The sequence below is a fragment of the Pteropus vampyrus genome, unplaced genomic scaffold, assembly GCF_000151845.1.
Source record: "Pteropus vampyrus isolate Shadow unplaced genomic scaffold, Pvam_2.0 Scaffold88, whole genome shotgun sequence".
Classification (NCBI taxonomy): domain Eukaryota; kingdom Metazoa; phylum Chordata; class Mammalia; order Chiroptera; family Pteropodidae; genus Pteropus; species Pteropus vampyrus.
Window position 1 is genome coordinate 5762116 of NW_011888869.1, and position 8687 is coordinate 5770802.

The following is an 8687-nucleotide window of genomic DNA, read 5'->3' on the forward strand; positions in this document are numbered from 1 at the left end:
TGTCACCTGTTACATCTTTTCTATGCATCCTTTTACTAATTATTGCAATTTTAGTTACTTTTACGAGTCTTGTCTTTTCACCTTCATACGTGCTTTATAGATGATTCACCATACTTTACCTTTTCTGGTGAGATTTTCACTTTTGTATGTTTTCTTCTCATTAATTAGTACCACTTATTTTCAGCTCAAAGAAGTCTTTTTAACATTTCTTGTAAGGTCAGTTTAGTGGTGAGGAACTCTAGTTTTTTGCTTAACTTGAAAACTCTTAATTTCTTCAATTCTGAATGATAACCTTTCCAGGTAAATAGTTCTCGGTTAGAAGTTATTTTTTCGTCTTTTTTCTTTCAGCACTTTGCGTATGTCATGCCACCCTTCTTAACTGCAAAGTTTATGTTTATGGGGTTTCCTGTGTACATAACAAGCTTTTCTCTTGCTGTTTTTCAGATTTTCTCATTATTTACTTTCGCTATTTTAATTATAATGTGTCTTGGTGTGGAGTTCTTTGGGTTCATTTTACTTGTGGCTTCCTGGGCTTCCTGGGCCTGGATGTCGATTTCCTTCCCCCAGATTGAATAAGTTTTCAGCCATTATTTTTTCAAATAAATTTTCTGACTCTTTCCCTTACTCTTCTACTTCTGAGACTCCTGTAATACAAGTGTTACTCTGCTTGATGTTGATCTAAAGGTGCCTTTATGGATCATTTGCTTTTTAATTTCTTTTTCTACTCCATTTGGGTGAGATTCCTTGCTTTGTCTTCCAGCTCACTGATTATTATTCCCTTTCATTCAGTCTCCTGTTGAAACTCACTAGTATATATTTCAATTCGGTTATTGTATTCTTCAGATCTATAACCTCCAAAGAGAGGTTATAGATCTGAAGAATACAAATTTCTTATGTTTTCTATTTCTTTGTTGAAAAATCTCAGGTTTCACCCATTTTTCTCCTGAGTTCAGTGAGCACCTTTCTGACCATTACTTTGAACTCTTTATCAGGTAGATTGGTTATTTCATTAATATCTTTTTCTGAGGTTTTGTCTTGGTGTTTGGTTTGTTCGTTTGGAACATATTCCTTTGTCACTTCATTTTGTCTGACTGTGTGTTTATGTCCTTGCATTAGGTAAATCAGCTACCTTTCTCAGTCTTGAAGGTGCAGCTTGTGTAGAAGATGTCACGTGGGTCCTGGAGTGCAATCCTTCCTGATTACCAGAGCTAGGCTCTCAAGGGACACTCCCTCTGAGGGCCATGTGTGCCTGCCTTATGTGCTGGGTCTGCAACTGCAATAGTGGGTGGGGTTCTCAGTGGGCACTCCCACCAGCTCTAGCACATTGTTCCAGAATTGCACCTGCCAGTGTCAGCATTAGCAAGATGGGATAAGATTGCAAAAATAGCACCTATAAGTGTCACCATAACCAAAGAAAGTCCCAAGAGTTCCCTGCTTCACTGGCAAACACTTTAAAATGAGTAAGTGGGTCTCCCTCACATAAAGTCGAAGTAATTTTCAAACTAGTCCCTTTTGTGCTGGGTTCTGGGGTATGTGAATCTGCACACAAGCCCTTTAAGAGTACGTTCTCGGTTCCCTACAGTTCTGTGGTTTTCTTGGACATGCTGGTTCTCAAAGCCAGGCATCTGGGGGTTTCTGTTTCCAGGACTGAGGTGTCTGATGTGGAGCACAAAACTCCTCTCTTCAGGGAAAAGCTTTGTACTTTTGAGATCCCTCCTGAGTGTGGATCTCTACACTTGAGGTACACCCCGACTTTGGCTGGGCTGAGCCTCTGCCTCTCCTGCCCGATGTCATGCTGCCCTTTTCTTGTTGTAAAAGCTTTGTTCATCCAGTTTTCAGGTCTTTTTCAGAGGGAATTATTCTATAGATAGGTATAGACGAGTTGTGTGCATGGGAGGAAGCGAGTCTAGGATTGTTCTACAGCACCATCTTGCACCACCTCAGTCTAATGGGTTCTTAAAGGAATCACTGTGTTTTCAAATGTGTATTTTCTTTTGAATGGGTACGGAGACAAATCTCAAGTTGCTCTCTCCAGTTTTTGTTCATTTCCATGCCTACCAGCCTTTTTTGATAGTGTCAGTTTTCTAACACCTTCAACCATTCCATGCTTCCAAATTTTTAGTTTTTGCCACTGTAAAAGGCAAAAAATATACATATTTTACTTTAATACTATATGCATTTCTTTTATTATTATAAGTGAGGTAGAGCAACTTTTCAGTAATTTAAGAACTATTCTGTTAAGTTTCTAGTCAAATCTTTTGCCCATTTTTATTTGCTGCTTTATTTTATTTTTTGATATTTAGGACTTTTTATCCATAGTGAAATAAATTCATATTCTATGATACATGGTGAAAATATTTCCCCATAGTTTACTATATGCTTTTAAGTTTGTTAATAATGATTTCCCACCTACAAATTTTACATTTTATGATATAAAATTATTTCTTTATGGCTTCTAAGTTTTAAGCTATATCTAGAAAACTCTTCTATGAGTATATAAATGAGTGAACAAAAGACAAATTTTCTCTTGTCTGTTTAAGTACTTTTATTGTGTCATTTTTAATCTATCTGAATTTATTTTGATGGATCCATATACTGTCATCATTTATCGAATAAAGTGTAGTTGACCGAAATTCTAAAAGTGCAGGTTTTGTCATATAAAAATCCTTATTTGTATAGAGGCCTATGCTTGTATTTTTATTTTTCAATTTATTTTTTCATATTTATTTTTTATAAGAACTTAGAACACGATAGTTTCATTAAGTTAAAAAAAAAAACAAAAATTTTAATGAAGGTAAAGTCAAAAAAAAAAATCATAGGGAAAATAAGCAACTTTATATATTTGAGGCTTCCTATTCCTATTCTGAGGAAACATCACTGTAATTTGATTAAACTGTTACATTTTAAATATATTTACATTCTATTATTAGATAATTCTTAATTTCCATAGATTAAAGATGAGAAAATTAGTCTACTTACACTACCTCTTCTCTCCTCTTCTAGTTTTAACTATTCATCTCATGAAAACTTCAGTAGAGTTCATAATATTTTTGTTCTGTTCCTTAATTATAATGGCATAATACTTAGCATTAGTCTTTCTGCAATACACATACCCATACATTTCTTGATGGGCGAAATTTTATCCTCTAGTAACTTTAGGAAGAGTTCATTTGAATCGATGTTTGAAAATGTTTTCCTGGTGCCATTCTACTGAAATCAATCTAGCTGATTATACATTTCTTGGTTATCACTATCTTTTTTTGAGGTTTATAAAGATTCTTACTACGACTTCTAAAATTTAATATTGCTAGGGAGAAGTGTGAGGTCAAGCCAACAACTTTTTTTTCCATATAGGTTACTTGTTCTTTCTACTTGGCTAAACAAAATATTCTTTGAAGTCAAGAAATTTTAGTAAAACTCTATATAAAGTTTCTTATATCTCTACCTTTTTCTTGGATACAGTTTATACTTTGTTCTTTAGATTCAAGATATATGTTCTCTACAATTTTCATGGTATAACTTTTCATGTTTTGCTTCTGAACTCTATCATTTCATCAATTTTTCTTGTCACCCTTAGAACTCACAGTCTACATATAACTGCTTTGTGCTCATTTTTATACAAGTGATTGTTTCACTATATTATCTGCTCCATAGTAACAAATTCTGATGAATGTTCTTCTGCTGCTTGTTTTTCCCATTCTCTCTTCATTGCTTCTGTATTATATTTATTTGTATTTGATACTGGTTTCTTTTGAATCTCATATAAATGAGTGTATTCTTCCTCAACCTGCTATCTTCAGTCTATAGAGGAGATGCAGCCATAGGCAGCCTACCTAAGGGACTCAAAGGAGAGAAAGACTTCTGCTATTATCTGACTGCGTACTCCTCCCCACCCCAACAAATTCATATGGTGAATACTAACCCCCAAAAACCAAGGGAATAAGAAAGGAATAAGGCAAAAGGGCAGAGCTCTTATAAACGGATTAGTGCCCCAATAAAAGATGCTCCAGAGTCCCCTTCTACCATGTCAGGGCACAGAAAAAAGATGCCAGCTATGAACCATCAGGGAAAGCCCTCATCTGACTCTGGTCATGAATATTCAGTCTCCAGAACTGTGAAAAATAAATTTCCCATCCTCTATTCTTTCACCAGTGGCTTTAATTGGCTGAACTTAGCTGGAATAAGTTGGAATAAAACTGTTGCAATCATAGTTGGAGTTGTCATTTCCCTCTAATGCAGAGTAGAGCAAAGGAAAGGCTCTTGGGTGAATTGAAGGGCAAACTCCCTATTTTAGTTCCTGTACATTTCTCCAACCCAAACCTGACTCCCTTCTTCATTTTACCCTGGGTACGACTAAAAGAACTACACTTTTTTTTTCTTTTGAATGGAAATACATTTGGCTAAACTAAAATGGGGCTCTTGGGTTTTAGGGAGGAGGGCTGGAAATGATTTTCACCTTCGAAATTTTAGTAAAGAAAGAATATGACTTAATGCCATAAGTAACATGTTAACCTTAGCACAGAGGACTTTACGGAGGGCTTTTGGATATGTCCAATGTAGATGCTAAGATTAAAAATTACTCTTGGCTCATTTACCTATCTCCTGGTTAATCCTGTCAACTCAGCAAGATTCATAATATATGGTCCTTTCACTTCAGACCTGTGCTCCTGTGCTCACACTGCAGACTCATGCCTCTAAAGGGAAAGGAAGGAAAGTACTATTTTCTCTTTCAAGACACATCTCAGACCACATGCAGGAATAAGGAGAGACAGAGTGGTAAGAATATCTCCTTGTGAGTAGGAATAAATGCACTCTAGCTTCCGCAGGAAGAGGAGGAAAGCCTCTCTTACTGCCATCTTTTTGAACAGAGCTGTCAAAATGCTAGACTGAGTAGAAGTAGCCAGAATTTAGTTCTATGACTTTCATCACCTAAAGAAAGGGGCCCAGCAGCCTTCAGAGGCGTACAAGAGGAACTAACAACAACCTTGAATTAAAAGCATTTTGTCTAGCACCGACTTTTTAAGAGCTTGGGATCTGAACTCAAGCTATATGTGTTCGAATTTATGTTTAACACTTTTCTGGAAGTTAAAGTATCTGAGCTTCAGGTTTCTTAATTCAAAATTGGGATAATGATAAGAAAGGGAATATAGGGTTGATTTGAAGATAAAATCAAGTTATTAAATGAGACAATAAACCTATAGTACCCATCTCTTATTATCATGGTTATTATCTTGCTAGTACATGAGAATGTGTATGTGTGTGCGTGTGTGTGTGCGTGTGTGTGCACGCATGCGCTAACCAAGATCATCTAAACATTTGCCTCAACTAAACTTTAGACAGGCTCCTTTCTAACTCCAGCCCCTGACCTCCTTTTTCTTAGAGCGTTTAACTTAGAAAAATTTTTAGTTCTTTCTCTGTCCTTTTGAGATGTCAATCTTTTTTGAAAAGTCTCTTGCCAGTTTTACAACCCAAGGTTGTCTTTCTCAAGGACCTGAGAGCCTTTGCTCTGAAATGTAATTATCAAGGAAGATAGCACCCCGGGGCTCTGTGCTTGGTAAGAGCCTCAGTTTTCTGGGCTTTTTGCTCCAGGTTGTAAAACTGCCTCCTGTCAAGAAGATGAGACAGTTTCATTTTCCTTTGGGTTAGGCCATTTAGGAAACACAAATGACCTAGATTCCTCCTACTCCAGCTCTTAAACCTCTCCTGCCATTTATTTCACTGGAGTTCAGCTTAGACTGAGTCTGCCTTCTTTCACCTACTGCAATAGCCTTGAATGAAGTCTTTCTTGCCTGTTTAACTGTCTGATGACAGTTTTGCTTTGACAGTACTGAGTTGAACAAGATTTTTATACATGTTTTTCTAAGTCTTCTAGTCTATAAGAAGGCTTAGCACCTTAGATAATGTGATAAAACTCTTTGCATTGAACAGTTTTGCACTAATGAAGAACAACAGAAATTGAAGAATAACACAATATTTTTTTCCCTATTTCATTTTAGAATACACTCTGAAACTTAGACCTTACCATAACTTTGTGCTCTAAATGTTTTAGTAATTTTTACCCAATCAAAGGTGGCTACTTATAAAACATTAATTTAAAAATAAATTCTTTCCTGTTTCTTTTCCCTAAATGAATCCACGGGTCTTTGTCCCTATATGAACACATGTTCAAGACCTTTTATCATTTATACTCTCCTCAGAGAATTTCATTAAAAGGTAAAATTAAAAATCAACTTGAAGTTTATTATTTTTGGATATTTTGTTGTCATATGATTTCTGTTTTGGACAATAATAGAAATTAGGTAAAAAAAAAAGTCTCAAACATGTAATCTTAACTGTTTTTCCCTTCTAAAATTAGTAGACGTCTAGAGCCAGTTTTTCAATATTAAGGGGAGAATATTTTACAACTTTTCTAGATAAAAACTGGGTCTATATATGTTTGTAAATTTTAACAAACGTTAAAGCTCAGCCAACCTCCCTCTGCTATTTTCCCATCCCCTCATATCACTGAAACAAAGAAAAACTGGATGCCTTTGTTTCAGCACTTACAAAAAAAATCACCTGATTTTATCATAGTCTTATTTAACAGAGAAAGAATATATGTGAAAGTGGGAGGGTAGTTATATCCCATTAATATAAGCTAATGGTAATATACATAGAAGTATTCTATTCTGGTAAGGACTAAAATTGCCTTATCATATTTAAGATAATATGACAATAGATACCATTTTTTAAAAAATATATTGATATTTAAAAGAACATAGAAATTCAAATATTCTATAGAGTATTATAGTCCTGGTATTATTTTAGTTCAGGAGCATTTCAAAAATGGATTATTGTTTCTATTTTTTGTTATCAAAAATATTCTAATAGAAAGTTTCGGGACTATGCTCTTGAAATTAAACTATCTCTTTCCTTTCTCAAAAACGTTATTTCACAGTTCTTTTTAAGTGTTAATAGTATCTCATGTTTTCTCCAAGAATATTTTTGGTTAAATATATTATCAAAAGATTATACTCACCTAAAAATGTACCTGATAATAAAAACTATCTATTTAATTAACATTATTCTTTATGAGGTAATAAAAATGATAAAAGAGGATAGAAGTAAAATATACATTGGATTAAGATAAAGCTAACCATTGTTTACTTCCTAACACCCATCAATATGCATTCTGTATTTGAAGATGAATTCTGTATTTTATGTAGAACTGTAGGCAAATTACTCTTAAGTAACTATTATACAGATTAATTTAGCCTAATTAGTTTTCCTGTTTTAAATGTCCATATTTTAAATAGTGTCCAGCACTAAAAGCTTTAGATACAATTTTTAATGCTATCATTTGGTTAAAAAAAAAGTTGAAACATACAGCAAATAAAAAAGGCTATATTTTTGTGGAAAATATTCTTAATATTGAGGTTTAATCAAAATAACCAGGGAATTTAAAGTCTCAGAAGAAATGGCAACTCTAAGACATAGAGGTTCTTAAATTATTTCTGTTATGAAGTTTGCAGTGCTCATTTATTTCTCTAAAATGCCCTATTGCTCAACGGACAACATGAGATGCCTTAAGGAAAAGCAAGAGGAAATTGACATAGAAAGGTGGGTTGTTGGCTATAGATGGATATGGATAGATGCAAGAGATGGGGACATAAATGGAGAAGAAAGCAGGTTGTATAATAGCTGACAGGAGAAGCAGTGATAGACTAAATGCTAGTGAGGGACTGTGGTCTACAGGAATTAATTTAAACTGACATTATGTAATCTTGAGATGCTTTTATTCTAAAAACATTTTTAGACATAATCACGTACAGTTTTGAAAATAAGCAATTCATTAAATGCAAATTTTGGAAATTTTTTGGTATTTCATTCTAATCCATGATCCTACGGTTAAGGAATTATGCATGCCTTATTAAACACTAATGATTTATTAGGTTATTAAAAACAAATATTTGACATAAAAATGTATTTCAAACTTAAACAATTTAAGAGATAATTTAAGTGAACCAACAATTTAAAAGATTTTTTTGATATGATATGTAACAATTCATTTGTATTTTCATATCAAAATATATTTTTAGACGTTTATACAATCCATAAAGTGATCCCCCAATTACTCCAGCACCCATCTGGCACTACACACAGCCATTATAATAATATTGACTATAGACCTCATGCTCATATTAAAATATATTTTTAAATCTCCATATAAAACATCGTAGACTTTTATTTTATTATTTATTTATTCATTCATTCATTCATTCATTCATTCAGGCGAGGCAGCCATTGGTTGACCTTATAGATTGCAAGGACCTCGTCAGTTTACAATCCTTTATTTTTTAATTTTTTAATATTTTTACACCTACAGCACCTGGTCTTCCTAGGTAGTCTCTCATCCAAGTACTAACCAGGCCTGACCCTGCTTAGCTTCCAAGATCAGATGGGATCGGGCTTGTTCAGGGTAGCATGGCCATAGACAAAACTTATCGCAGACTTTTAGAACCAGAAGTAATCTCCATTATCATCTAGTTTAGTTATTTTATGTAAAAATGTTAGAAATATCAAATGACCCAATACAATGTACTGATAGCAGATGTAGGAGTAAAATCAAAATGTCTTTCTTATACTTTAAAGATTGGTGATTTTCCAATGTCCCATAACATTTGGTCCCATGTCCAACAGATATTATT

The 8687-nt window shown here is 34.1% G+C and overlaps 1 pseudogene; it reads right to left on the reverse strand.

Moving 5' to 3' along the window:
• Nucleotides 1–8356: 8356 nt before the first annotated feature.
• LOC111742198 lies at nt 8357–8475 on the reverse strand (annotated as a pseudogene).
• Nucleotides 8476–8687: the final 212 nt, after the last annotated feature.